The sequence below is a fragment of the Podarcis liolepis genome (genome assembly GCF_965112155.1).
Source record: "Podarcis liolepis genome assembly, chromosome: 18".
Classification (NCBI taxonomy): Eukaryota; Metazoa; Chordata; class Lepidosauria; order Squamata; family Lacertidae; genus Podarcis; species Podarcis liolepis.
In genome coordinates, this window is record NC_139572.1 from 8,466,204 (window position 1) to 8,481,476 (window position 15,273).

Below are 15,273 nucleotides of genomic sequence, written 5' to 3' on the forward strand. Positions count from 1 at the left end.
TACAATAATAATAAATAATAATCAATCAATCAATCAATCAATATAAATAATGAAAAGTAGTAATGTGTAATAGGGAGCTCCCTACCCCACCCACCCACAAACTCAAATAAATATGTTTTGAACATGCTCAGACTAACTATGACCAGATGAAGATGAATAAGCAGGCAGAGCCCCTAGGTTTGTGCGAGCAAGAAAGCGGAAAAAGGTGGAAACATGGTAGTTTTGCTTGGTAATCTCTGGAGGGAAGCAAAACCTACTGGAAACAGAAGCTGCACTTTCAGCCTAATCCACACAAACAGCAGGTGGTGTCAAAACTGTTTCTCTGAAGGTATGCAGACTGCAGGTGATGGATCACAGAGCTAAGTTTCCCTGTGAAAAATACTCTCTACTAGGTTGAAAACCAGCTCAAACTATTTTTTTCTCCCATGCTAGTTTTCTACACATGATTGTGTGTCTAATCTCTCAGCTGCCGCCCAAAAACAGTTTTATCACCTTATCCTCTGGGTTGGATTTTGCTCACTGTAGACCTACTGAAATTAATGGATTAAACAAAATAAAAAAATTCCTTCCAGTAGCACCTTAGAGACCAGCTAAGTTTGTTATTGGTATGAGCTTTCGTGTACATGCACACTTCTTCAGATACCAATGGATTAAAGTTACTAGTATGACTAACATTGGATACCACCGTGTGTGTGAGTATAATAAATACTGAATAGCTTTGCTGGTAGAGCATGAGACTCTTAATCTCAAGGTTGCGGGTATGAGCCCCACAATGAGCAAAAAGATTCCTGCATTGCATAGATTCCTATGGGAAACCATCATGGCAAGAGTGTGAGTGTGTGCATCCCTTCAAAATGGAATGGAAGGGAGCTGCAACGGATGCAAAATTCTGTTGTCCGTTATGTGTGGGGCAGCAATATGAGATTATATTACACCCATCCTCAACATACAGCACTGGCTGTAACTGAGCTATCAGGCACAATTCAAGATGCTGGCACTACAGTACAAAGCCATAAATGACTCAGGAACACCTTTTTTTATTTATTTAACAGAATTTGCATACTGCAGAAGTATAAAAGGCTTCTAAGCGTGTGTGTGTTTTAACCCATTACCAACCAACCTTGGGAAAACATCACCACCAGAGGCAGGCCTTCTTGGCGGCAAAACCCCATTTAATATGACACTTACTGAACCACATCAACTGTAATTGCAACAGTTGAGCTTTAGCTGGTATACAAGTAACTTGTATGTGTTACTTTAGGCTGTAGAGTACCCAACTTAATATGCTATCATCATCCTGAAGGTTACATTTCTCCACAACTCTATCCACCTCCTCCTCAGCAGGCTTTTACACATTTCTTGGTTAGCACTAAGGAGAATGTTCTCCAGTGGGGGTTTGTGCTCCCTCGAAATCAGAAGGAAATATCCTATGCAAGCTCTTAGTATTCCACAAAAAAGTCATGCCGTTATGAAGCATGTTACATGAATGCACCCGAAGCATGAAGAAAAAACGCTGAGTCTCAGAAAACTACCGCAGGTATAAGGTATTTGTTCTTTTAAACGACTCTTCAGCGCTCAAGATTTCTATAGCAGCTGGCAGAATCCGGTGCACGTGCTTGCAAAGGTTCGGATATATCCCAGAAATCATCTTTCTGAATAGCCCTGCAGCAAACTAGTATTCCAGATTGAATAAGCACTGAATGGGCCATTTTGTGTGAAATCCTCCAAAGTGGTTACTGAATTCTGAAAGCTCTCCTTTGCTTGTATCATCAAGACCACTCTTCCAATCACAAGGTCATGTGCAATCATTATGTAGATCAGGTTAAGAGACACACTGTGCAGCTTTGTTTCTACATCTATACAGTGGTACCCCGCAAGACGAAATTAATTTGTTCCGCAAGTTTTGTCGTCTAGCGAATTTTTCGTCTTGCGAATCACGAAATCCCATAGGAATGCATTGAAAATCAATTAATGCGTTCCTATGGTCAAAAAAAGTCCAAACAAAGCCAAATTTGGTACAACAACAGTTTATTAACTGCTCTTTAAAGTCACACATACTGTAAAGAGCAGTTCAAAAATTGAAGGGAAAATAAATTAACTTTATAAACAAAACATGTCTTTGTTTTTAGACAAAGGAAACAAAGTCGCGAGACGTTTTCGTCTTGCGAAGCAAGCCCATAGGGAAATTCGTCTTGCGAGGCAAATCGAAAACGGAAAAACCTTTCGTCTAGCGAGTTTTTTGTCTTGCGAGGCATTCGTCTTGCGAGGTACCACTGTAATCAGAAATATTGACCTGATATTTTGCTGAGGAACAGTGAGTATAGTTGAATTCCACTGCACCCAAACTAGTCCTCCTTTAATCTGAAGTGCCGGCAACAGAATCCAAGGGACATCACCCATTTTGAGAACATCTAGTAGAAATGTAACCGTCCCACACAACTAAGGCATGGCCAACCTTCTGTTCCTTTCTGTATGCCTTGTGTCAATGCCACACATCTCACACCATGAGCTTCATCAGCTTTAGTATCTTGATCTGCAAACACCTATATTGCCATACAATGTATTTTTACCCACTTAAAAGAGTTTTAACAAATTGGCTCTCGTTGTCAAAAGCAACATGTGCAGTGGCGATTTTCAGGAGTTGTGAACAGTACCCTCATTGCTACATGTCAATTTCTATTTTCGGTTTTTCAAACTATGTTGCAGCAGACAATGACCTTGTAGGCCTCCAACTTCAATGATCTTTCTATTTCCAACCCTGCTATTATAGCTAACCCAAGCTGAGAATGCCTTGCTGGCTTCATTCTTCTATTAGTGGCAGCATAAAACACATCCTGAGAGAATGATTTAATCTCCCTTTTCGTGTCCTCATTTTTTCCTCTCCTTGGTTCAAGCTCTGGAGTGTAAAGAATGGCTTCAGTTTAAGTCTGGAGCACCTTCCTCTCCTTCTAAATAACATGCTTCAGAGGCAGAGTGTCTGGAATAGGGCATTTGTCACGTCAGCACTGAATAACCCCTTGTTCAGAAGAAAAGCTGTATCCTTTACACAAATGCTCAATTCAGTTATTGCTCCTCTCATAACACTTTGTTGATCCAGATGGAACCCTTACATTAGCAAGTACTATGTGGAGACTCCACATCCTGCTATCCACATCACTTCTATCAACATGCCAAGGTTTTCACCTATAGGTACTACCGATTTAAAAGTTCCTGCTGTGCCTGCATGTTTAAGTCCTTTCATTGTCTGTAACCAGTTGTGTAGGGCCTGAATGTCCTCTGGCAGAAACGCTACACTTTCCTGAAGGAGACACTCATCTATTAAAGTACAAAATGGCACCACATGTGGATGAGTGTACATGCCTTGTTCTGATACCACAATATCTTCTGCTGGCTCTTCTGATTCCATTTGGAATTCAAAAAATATACAATAATAAACCTCCTTTGCCCCTATGCCATGGATTCCAGTAGCAATGGCTTCAACCTTAGGCAGCTAGTGATGACCTTTAAAGCTCTAAATAGCATGGGGTCAGATTATTTGACAGACCACCAGCATCTGTATCTGCCTGCCCATGCCTCTGAAGCCCTACTGAGGTGTACACCTATCAAGGTGAGACTGGGGAGAACATGGATGACAGCACTATTGGCAGTGGCTCCACAATTAGGGAATACAATTCTTCAGGACATAAGCCAGACACCATTCCTCGTGGGCTCTAAAATGCTTTAAATATGCAATGTAGCCTTTAGTAAACAAATGGGGTTGCAGTATTATTACAGTGGTGCCCCGCAAGACGAATGCCTCGCAAGACGGAAAACTTGCTAGACGAAAGAGTTTTCCATTTTGGAGGTGCTTCGCAAAACGAATTTCCTATGGGCTTGCTTCGCAAGACGACAATGTCTTGCGAGTTCCTGCTGGTTTTTTCCCCTCCCCCCCCCTTTTCTAAGTCGCTAAGCCGCTTATCAACTGATCCGATCAGCAGATAAACCGCTAAAAGCCGCTAATAGCGCTAATCCGCTAATCCTTCAATGGGCTTGCTTCGCAAGACGAAAAAACCGCTAGACGAAGAGAATCACAGAACGGATTCTTTTCGTCTTGCGAGGCACCACTGTATCTTCTGCTGGCTCTTCTGACTGCATTTGGAATTCAAAAAATATACAATAATAAACCTCCTTTGCCCCTATGCCATGGATTCCAGTAGCAATGGCTTCAACCTTAGGCAGCTAGTGATGACCTTTAAAGCTCTAAATAGCATGGGGTCAGATGATTTGACAGACCACCAGCATCTCTATCTGCCTGCCCATGCCTCTGAAGCCCTACTGAGGTGCACACCTATCAAGGTGAGACTGGGGAGCACATGGATGACAGCACTATTGGCAGTGGCTCCACAATTAGGGAATACAATTCTTCAGGACATAAGCCAGACACCATTCCTCGTGGGCTATAAAATGCTTTAAATATGCAATGTAGCCTTTAGTAAACAAATGGGGTTGAAGTATTATTATTTTGGTCTGGTTTGGATAATTTTTGTACCTTCCTGGCCATAAAGTCAGCTTTTAATACTGCATGTAATATCATTTTGTTGTCTTAAAGGTAAAGGTAAAGGTACCCCTCACCGCTAGGTCTAGGCACGAACGACTCTGGGGTTGTGGCACTCATCTCGCTTTACTGGCCAAGGGAGCCAGTGTACAGCTTCTGGGTCATGTGGCCAGCGTGACTAAGCCGCTTCTGGCGAACCAGAGCAGCACACGGAAATGCCGTTTACCTTCTCGCCGGAGCGGTACCTATTTATCTACTTGCACCTGACGTGCTTTCGAACTGCTAGGTGAGCAGGAGCTGGGACCGAACAACGGGAGCTCACCTCGTCACGGGGATTCGAACTGCAGACCTTCTGATTGGCAAGACCTAGGCTCTGTGGTTTAGACCACAGCGCCACCTGCTTACAAACACTTGTTATCTTACAAGGTTTTAAATTTGTATTTTATTGTAAGTATTGTACTGTATGACATGCAATTATAAAAACATTTATTCAATCAACTAACCATGGCTAGAAGAATCCAGTTCTCCAAGTTAGGAACTTTGGAAGTTGCCTGGTGCAGAGTCAGACCATTGGGTCCATCTAGCTCAGTATCATTCAGATTGGCTGGTAATGGTTCTCAAGGGTTTCATGTAGGGTCTCTACCAACCTTACCTTGAGATGAAACTGAAACCTTCTGCATGCAAAATAAATTCTCTACTAGAGGATTTCAACCTCCTTTACATGTGTGCAGAAGGAGAAGGGAGGGGAAGGAAGTGTGCTAGCCAAAGGCTTCTCCAGACCCATTCCCATAACCGGGCCATAAGTTAATTTAGGAAGATGATAAATTTTGTTTTCGAACAGTAATTTGTTTGGTTACATGTGCAAAAGCAAATCTGGGAACTCACCTGAAGCATAGATGCAACATTTGTGCTGGGAGGATAAACTAGTTTGAAAAATGAGGCAAACCGCGGAAGATACAGCCACAGAGAGCAATCTTGTCTGTTTTCTATCACTGTGACCAAATATGTTAATGCCTATAAGAACTGGCCCCTGATAAAGTTGTCTTCACTGCACATGTCTCTGTAGGAGAGTACTGTTAAGAGTTTGTTGCGAAATTTGGAAAATAAGGACCTTATCTCAAAGGCAACACCATTGTGGGCTCTGGCTCCAGCACATGCTGCACAACTGAATTCTGCTGGGAGAATGTGGAAGCAGACTTGGAAAATTCTCCAAGGGCACCTGGCATTTGCTTCTGGCACCCAGGAATTTACATTTTCTCATTATTGCACAGGGCAGATGCTAGTGTCAATGTGCTGCTGGCTTCAGAATGGCATCTGGGAGTGTAAGATATTTTTCTACCCTTGGATTGATCCAAAGGAGATTCTGGCTAAAAACGTTCTGACAGTAAGAGGCGTTCGACATTGGAACGGTCTCCTTTGGAAGGTTGTGGACTCTCCTTCCTTGAAGGGTTTTAAGCAGAGGTTGGGTGGTTATCTGTTATGGATGAGATTCCTGCGTTGAAGGAGGTTGAAGTGGATGACCCTTGCGGTCCTTTTCAACTCTACAATTCTCTGATTTTATGATCCTGGTCATGACTCATGGCACTGAAGTAACTCACTCTCTAGCCTTGGGATTTTGCATCAGTCAATGCTTCCACTATATGCTGCTGATTAAACAGGTCCCAGTGGGCAGGCAGGGGGAGAATGCTGGGAGTGGAGGTAGGGAAGAGGAGGAAACATACAGGGAGCAAAATATAATTCCAACACTTGAACAACAAAACACTAATTGATGCTACATAATGGAGGAGGGTTTTAAAAGTGCAAAGAATTACTGGCTTCTGGCAACTCCCCCCCCCCCATACTAAAAGCATTTCAATTAGAATTATGAGTGCCTGCCACCCAGTTCATCGTCCTTCTCTGCAGTTCCTCTTTTTAATGCACAGTTTAAGTGGCTCTCATTAAAGCTACTAATAAAGGAGCACATTTTAAGTGATTAGCACCAATAACGTGGCAACACATTAATGGTCCCTCCATGGGCTCTGCAACTCTCCCAGCGAGCCCATTTATAGCTCAGCTATTCATTTTCCATATTAATTGCAAGCTCATTCCATGCGCTGAACATCTTTGGAACAGTGATGCACTGGAAAGCAGGGCGTTTGTTGCTCTTCACCGCAGATGCTGAACCCACCTCCTTCTAAACCACAAATGCTATAGGGGAGCTTGTTTAAGACCGGAATATGCAAGTCTAGAGGGTAAACAGACTACTGATATGATAAACCCGTAAACTCCTAGAAATCTGGTACTAGAGATTAAGGAAATAAATGTGATCTCATTTCTGCTGAGGCCTGGCTCTTAGAAACTGAAAAGTTATTCTCTAACTCTAGCAGAGGGGAACAGCTACAGTGGTACCTCGGGTTACAGACTCCGCTATCCCAGAAATAGTACCTTGGGTTAAGAAATTTGCTTCAGGATGAGAATAGAAATTGTGTGGCGGCGTGGCAGCAGCGGGAGGCCCCATTAGCTAAAGTGGTACCTCAGGTTAAGAACAGCTTCAGGTTAAGAACGGACCTCCAGAACGAATTAAGTTCTTAACCCAAGGTACCACTGTATTCCCATAGCAGACAGAGAAGACACATTTCTATTTTCTGTCAGGTGCCTGAAGGTTTTAAGAGAAGTTTATAAGAAGTAATGTTTTAGTGTACAGTAGTACCTTGGAGGTTGAACAGAATCCGTTCCAAAAGTCTGTTCAACTTCCAAAACTGTCAGAAACCAAGGCCCGGCTTCTGTTTGGCTGCAGCCAATCAGAAGCCGGGTCGGACGTTCAGGTTCTAAAGAATGTTCACAAACCAGAACACTCACTTCCAGGTTTGCAGTGTGCGGGAGCCAAAACGTTTAATTCGCAAGGTGTTCGAGATCCAAGGTACAACTGTATAACGTTGTTACCAACCTTGTGTATGCCAAGGGGAAAGTGCAATATACATTTAAGCAAACATTCGTACACAGAACGTGTTTTGTGTATGCTAATAATTAGACCAATTAATGTGGAAGAGGGATCTACCAGCAGTTATTAGCTATGGAAACTTATTAGTCAAACATCCATGCAGTATACCTTCAGTTAACAGGTGCTGGGGTGTGACTGACACCCTGATCATTTTGTTTTCCCTGGGGCATCTGACTGGTCACTAGCACTGAGTGCTGAGCTAAATAATTCAGCAAAGCTATCAACAAAACAACACCCAAAATTTCCAAGTTGTTCCAACTTTAGGTTCAAATAAGAAGGATATACTTAAAATGAAAGCCACACTCCATGCTTTTCATTTAATGCAGATTTCCAAATTCTATTTTAAAAAACAAAACAAAACACCACATACACATACCCTCTTATGGGCAATTGGGACTTATGGAGCTCCATGCTTGCTGAAATTGTAGTTTTTGTAAAGCTTTGACATATGACCGAGTGAAAATGGTGTGAATATAAAATTGCTTTGAAGCTCTCATTTTCCAGTCAGTGGTTTTCAATATGTTATTTCTATTTTATACGATGTCACTAGAGTGAATGGCTTCCAAGAGAAAGGCGATGATGGCTTCCTTCATCTGGGCACCTCATGTGTTTTTCTATTTACTTGACACTATAATTTCAGTCCAATCACTGGCCAGCCTTATTTCTTTTGCCCCCTGCCCCCCCCCAAGAAATGGTCAGTTAGGTATGTCAATGAAAAGGCTTCACACACTGACAGACTACTTTGGGTGTTGAAAGTAAGAGGGGGGAAATTCAGCTGTCTGGGTAGTGTTCATTGTCACCCAGCAGCTCTAAACTTCCAATAATAATAATTTGGTGCTACTAAATAAAACCCTGCTTTACCTTGCTGCTTGGAATTCCTTTGGAAGGGAGGGGACTCACTTCTACAGTCACTTACAACAAGGCCAGATGATGCTGTGGGAGCTGGGGATTTTCTACCCCACTCACTCTGCAATCTTGGAAAAGGGATAAGATGAAACACTGCTGCCTCACACCAATCTATTCTCCTCCTTCAAGCGACAGTTAGCTGACTACAGCAGAAGCTGATCTCTGACAATGCAACAAGAACCACTGCTTTAAGACCACAGACTCAGATGCAGAGGAGGATGTGCTCCTGTTGTCAAATGGTAGCAGCAGCTCCTCCTACACCACTATATTCTTAGAGAGTGTGGGTAAAGTGAGAGGAAGCCAGTCCCTAAAAACCTATTCCATGTTGGCTGAAGCGCGGTCGCTTCCCTTTCAAAGCATTCAAATAGGTGAAGGATGGCTTGCATTAAAATATTCCCCCCGTGATTAAACCAAGCTTTAAGTTTAAGTATTTTAAATATTAACACAGGGAGTAGACTTGACTTCTTGCTATTGCTGTTTGGAGAGGTAGTGGAAACAGAAAGATCGCATCTCAAAGGCCGGCATGGCTCTGACCAGTATACTTACATGTGTGTGACGAAGGGAGAGGAGAAGGAGAAGAAGAAGGAGAAAGAGAGATGATATCAGGCCAAAAATCCTCAATGGAACAATTTTATCAGATATCTGCTCAGTATTCTTCTATAATATGTAGCACCTTTTAACCTACAAGGCTGTCACAGAGGGGTCTGCTTATCAAGTAATTAGCCTATCTCTGGGCAGCTGCCACCTCACCACATAAATTATATTAGCCCTTATTGGGGGGGGGGGGGACAGGCCCAAATGAATACCCTCCAACATTTCTCTGATGAATATAGGGACGTCCCATTCCATAATGATAATTTTACTATTTATATATATCCCACACATCTTATTGGGTTGCCCCAGCACTCTGGGCAGCTTCCAACATAAATAAAAACATAATAAACATTAAACATTTAAAATAAAAAAAAATCCTTCCAGTCGCACCTTAAAGACCAACTAAGTTAGTTCTTGGTATGAGCTTTCGTGTGCATGCACACTTCTTCAGATACACTGAAACAGAAGTTGCCAGATCCTTCTATATAGTGAGAAGGTGGGGAGGGGTATTACTCAGAAGGGTGGTGGGAATTGGCAACTCATTACCAAACTTAAAACCATGGAGAGACCTGGTCTGAACAAAGACATTGGATTCTTATCTCATTATACATGACTAGCCATTTTTCACCTTCTCACCCCTTGCCTTTTCCTGTAAGACCTATTGCAGTCGTTAAGAGTCGTCAACAGGCTCATCTCAGCTATCTGCCAATCACCCATTCCCACCACCCTTCTGAGTAATACCCCTCCCCACCTTCTCACTATATAGAAGGATCTGGCAACTTCTGTTTCAGTGTATCTGAAGAAGTGTGCATGCACACGAAAGCTCATACCAAGAACTAACTTAGTTGGTCTTTAAGGTGCTACTGGAAGGAATTTTTTTATTTTGACTATGGCAGACCAACACGGCTACCTAACTGGAATTAAACATTTGAAACAGCAACAACTTCCCTATACAGGATCGCATTCAAATGGCTTCTCTAAATCAGGGACGTCCCTGGAAAATTGCGACACATGGAGGGTCTGCACATGTGCTCTTGATTCTGTGGCTTTTAAAAATTCAGTTTGCTTCAGGGTGTGTAAAGTGGGAAGATGTCATGGAGTTGATAGTGCAGTAGAGAGGGGCAAGGAAAGATGAGAAGACTATCATCCCCACAAATAGGTATTCAGACCGTAACATAACACTGTCAGCTGAACCAGCACATGCCTTGTTATATATATCACAAAGAACTTCGATAATTATGTCCCACTAAATCCACAATTATTGAACCTGTAAGCACTTTCTAAATGAAAAATGCTCAGCAATCAATATGAATGGTGTTTGCATTTAACAGACTAAATACAAATGAAGAAATGAGAAACGTATTATGAAGACATTCTGCATTATTATTAAGTTTTCAGTAAGGATCAAGAGAGCAAGCAGAGGGATATTGCCTATCCTGCCCTAGCCTACACCATTCCAAAGGCACACATATCTAAACCCACTTTCCACTGGGACAAGCATTTTAAAACATACCCATTTAAATACCGCCAGGAGCCCCTGGTTTCGTTCCTAGGTCACTGATGTGACTATTGTTAACATGGGTGTGCCTTTGGAGGCTGCCTAAAAGAAATTAGTTAATTTAAAGCATGGGAGCCAGTTTACTGATTAAAACTGGCTGGGGCAGCCGTACCAGACTGGCCTTAGAACAATACATTAGTTACCAGCTTGTTTTCAGGCACTATTCAAAGAGCTAGTGTGTACAGCCCTGAATAGTCTGGGGTCTTGGTTATCTGAAGGAACCACTTGAATTGAGATAAATAGAATAGCCTCTGCTAAGGTGGTTGTAGCCACCTCTGTCCGAGGCCCAAGCAGGTCACATGACCACCTCACTCCTGTCAGTCCAGAAGCTAGCAAAGAGGAAGAAAGCTCTTTAGAAGGGCTTCAATCAAGTTCTGCTCTTTTATAATATACTGTTTTAATAAATGCTCTGATATTCTGTGTGATCCTTTACTGCTTGACTAGAATGCTCCGCGCTTGTTTTAAAACAGGAAGCAAAATAGAAAGTTCAAAAATATAACAGCTTCAAAGAGGTTAACCTGCCACTCTCTGAGCTTCAGTCAGAACTGCTACAAAGATTCCTCATTTGCCAAATAGAAAAACAAGGTTCTGATACACCAACATGAGGTGTGTGGGCAAAAGATGCCATAAATTTCAAGTGGGCAGAGTGCTTGGAGCTATGAGGCTACCACCTGCTTGCTTGATTCTGGGCTCGTGAAAACATCAAGATCAGGACTTGGTGCTTCCCTAAGGGAAGGAGAGCTGCCTCAAGGAGGTGTTAGTAAGGCTACTCCTTTAAAAAGCTGGATTTAAAATTTGTTATTCTGAATAATTATTGACAAATCCCGAAATCTGTCTTTTCTAGGGGCAGTGATTAAGAGGCTGGTGGCCACATAGCTCCAGGCTATGGATGAAGCTGATTATCTGAATCCATTCCAGTCTGGATTCAGCCCTGGTTTTGGAATGGACACAGTCTCGGTCACCCCAGCAGATGTCTGAGGATGAACAGGGTGTGTGCGCTACCCTGTAAGTCCTCCTGGCCCTTGCAGAAGCATTCAGTACCACTGATCATGGTAACTTCTGGACCATCTGTTGGGGTTGGGCTGCTTTCAGTCCTTCCTGGATGGATGTACTCAGTAGGTGATGCGGGGAGACTTTTGCTCTTCCCCATGACTATTGATTTATGGGGCTCTGCAGGGCTCTAGATTAACCCCCATGCTATCCATCATCTACATGAAGATGCTGGAGGAAGACATCCAAGAATAGGTGCCACTCACTTCTACCTTTTGGTTTCCTCTTCTGAACCCAGAGAGGCTGTTGAAAATTTGAACTGATGCTTGGAGGCCGCTCTGGGATGGACAAAGGCAAACAAACTGCAATTAACTCTGAGCAAGACATAGGCATTGTGGGTTGGGAGACCCCAGCTCCAGAAGAAGGATTACAGCTGGTAATGGACGGGGTAGCACTCCCTCTCAAGGGTCAAATATGCTGTTTGGGAGTGATATTGGATTCTGCACTTCCTGGGGAGTCCCAGAGACTAGTAGCGACCTTTACCAGTTTCAGCGGGTATGCCAATTGTGGCCCTATCTGGAGAGGTCTGATTTTGGCAAATTTATTCCAGGCATGAGATATTACTGTTTGTTGTCTGGTTGTCATTGTTTTAATTGTACGTTGTTGTTTTACAGGTTTGTGTCTCTATAGCTTATTTACTGTTCGCCCATTGTGGGGATTCTGAATGTTGTAACCCACTTTGAATGGGCTTTCCCAGAAAAGCAACTTTTAAAATCCATTAAATTAAATAAATAAGTAAGTGTATGCTGCAAGAGGTCCTCTCACAACACTTCATCACATATACATTTGCACCAAGTCAGCATTTCATTTCGGATGCTCGCTAGAGCTAGTTTTCATTTTTTCATACTGGATGAAAAATGCTAGCCTTTTCAAGCTATTTCAGTTCCTTGGCAAAGAACAGTTCCTCAATCCTTACTGCTAGCTAATAAAAATATTCTGGACCAAGCTCGAGTGACACATTTAAGGAAATGATTGGAGTACACTATCACAGTGGTGGTTACACTGAGAAGAGCAGTTGACTCCAAGTTCAGGATTACGCCAACACTACCAGGTAAGACAGTCAAGAGCTCTGCCTCGCATCAGTTGCTTTTGGGGGCAGAGAGCTTCCAATTTATCTCAGGACACTTTCTGGGCTATATTCATAGTATTCACCTAGAACAAATGAAGACACTCCATACTGACTCTTTAACAAGCTGTTTGCAGTGTGACAAGGTGTGGCTTTTGATAAGATTAACCATGGTGTGTTACTAAACTCGCTTAGCGTAAATCGCTTGGATGTTTTGTTACAATCAAGTGGGTTGGAAGCTGGAGGCAATATTCTGCTCCTGCCTGCTAGTGATTTTATGGGATGTCACAAGGTACCACCTTGCTTCCAATGCTGTTTTAACACAGTATCATCAGTATGTTAATGACACACTTATTTTGGGTCTGAGCCAAGAATCATAGAGTTGGAAGGGATCCCAAGGGTAATCTAGTCCAACCCCTTGCAATGCAAAAATCTCAGCTAAAGCATCCATGACAGATGGCCATCCAAACTCTGTTTGAAGGGGAGTCCACCACTTCTTGAGAGAGTCTGTTCCATAGTCGAACAGCTCTTACTGTCAGAAAGTTTTTTTTGAAAGTCCTTTCTTGTAACTTGAAGTGATTGGTTCAAGTCCTACCCTCCAGAGAAGAAAACTAACATATTTCCTCTTCCATGTGACAGACTGTCAGGGAACTGCCATTGGAGCCAGAGGGAGAGGGAGGAGTCCAGAGGGATTACGGAGAGCGTCCCGGGAGGGATAGAAGCAGCCCATCTTATGGGGAAGGAAATCAGCGTAGCACCAGTGGAGAAGGGGGGCAGATGGGGGAATCGGCGAGGTGGCTCCATGACTCTTTGCCGGAGACCAGCGGGGAGAGCACTGGCCCTCCGCTGCCCACACCCTCCTTGCGCAGAAGGCTTCCGCGCAGGGAGAGTAGGTGGCGACTAGGCGTCAAAGAACCTTTATGCTGGAAGAAGTTCAAGAAACGCCCACTGACGGATTCTGCCAGCGATTGAGACAGCCACGGGTGAATGGCTGTCCGGACAGTGAGAGTTCACCCAGGTAACCACCCAGTGGTGGTGCCGATTTACGCACGAGCAACCCCTAGAACCATTACACAGACCTTAAAAGATTTGAAGATGGCTCTCATATCTCCTCTCAGTCTCTTCTCCAGGCTAAACATACTCAGCTCCTTCAACCATACTTCATAAGGCTTAGTTTCCAGACCCTTGACCATCTTGGTTGCCCTCCTCTGTACACATTCCAGCTTGTCACCATCCTTCTTAAATTGTGGTGCCCAGTATTGGACACAGTATTCAAAGTGTGGTCCAACCAAGGCAGAATACAGTGGTACTATTACTTTTTGATCTGGACACTCTACTTCTGTTGATGCAGCCTAGAATAGCTTTAGGTTTTTTTTGCTGCCACATCACACTATTGACTCATGTTAAGCTTGTGGTCCACCAAGATCCCTACCTAAATCCTTTTCACATGTACTTCTAGTAAGCCAGGTGTCCCCCATCCTATATTTGTGCATCTGGTTCTTCCTTCCTAGGTGTAGAACTTTACATTTGTCCCTTTTGAAATTCATTCTGCACCCAGTTCTCCAATCCGTTAAGGTCATTTTGAATTCTGTTTCTGTTTCCTGTGACATTAGCTACCCCTTCCAGTTTGCTGTCATCTGCAGATTTGATGAGCATCCCCTCAATTCTTTCATCCAAGTCATTTATAAAGACGTTGAACAACAATGGGCCCAGGACAGAACCCTGCCTCCCCACTTGTCACTTTTTTTCCAGGATGATGAGGAACCATTAATGAGTACTCTTTGGGTTCAGTCAGCCAGCCAGCTCCAAATCCACCTAACAGTTACCTCATTCAACCCACATTTTACCAGCTTCCTTGAGAGAATATAACAGGGGACTTTGTCAAAAACCTTACTGAAATCAAGATACACTGTGTCCACAACATTTCCCTGATCCACGACATTTGTAATTCCATCAAAAATAGAAATCAGATTGGTCTGGCATGACCTGTTTTTGAGAAACCCATGCTGGGTCATAGTAATCACAGCATCCTTTTCTAAATGTTCATAGACCAACTGTTGAATTATCTGTTCTAGGTCCTTCCCTGGTATTGAAGTCAAACTCACCAGGTGGTAGTTACCTGGGTCTCCCTTTTCCCCATTTTTGAAGATGGAAACATTTGCCCGCTTCCAATCTGTAGAGACTTCACCTGTTCTCCAAGAATTCTCAAAGATCATAGACAAAGACAATGTGCCTGCACAAATTGTGGCATGCTGCCTGGATGCAGCAGCAGTCTGGATGAGGCCAAGAAGCTGAGGCTGGATCCCAATATGAGGGGCCTTGTGGGTTTTCTAAGTCCAGGAATTATTAGGTGACCTCCCTGTTTTTGATGAGCTGCACTCCCACTGAAGAAACAGGTACATAGTCTGTGGTTGTTCCTAGGTCCATCATTGCTGCTGGAGGCCCAGTTGGCTGCAGTGGCTAAGAGCGCCTCAAGAGTTCCCAGTCTCAAAAAGCCTGACCGCAGTTGTCCCATGTACTGCTAACCTCAAGACTGGGCCACTGTAATCTGCTCACCGTGGGGCTACCCTTAAGGCTGGTCCAGA

At 43.3% G+C, this 15,273-nt stretch overlaps 2 protein-coding genes across 5 annotated transcripts in view; one reads left to right on the forward strand and one right to left on the reverse strand.

Moving 5' to 3' along the window:
• Positions 1 to 15,273, reverse strand: part of KDM4B (lysine demethylase 4B) — a 188,554-nt gene that overhangs the window by 108,749 nt on the left and 64,532 nt on the right. The gene's annotated exons all lie outside the window — the stretch shown is intronic.
• LOC310697329 (perilipin-3-like) overlaps positions 1 to 15,273 on the forward strand; it is a 181,528-nt gene that overhangs the window by 25,247 nt on the left and 141,008 nt on the right. The gene's annotated exons all lie outside the window — the stretch shown is intronic.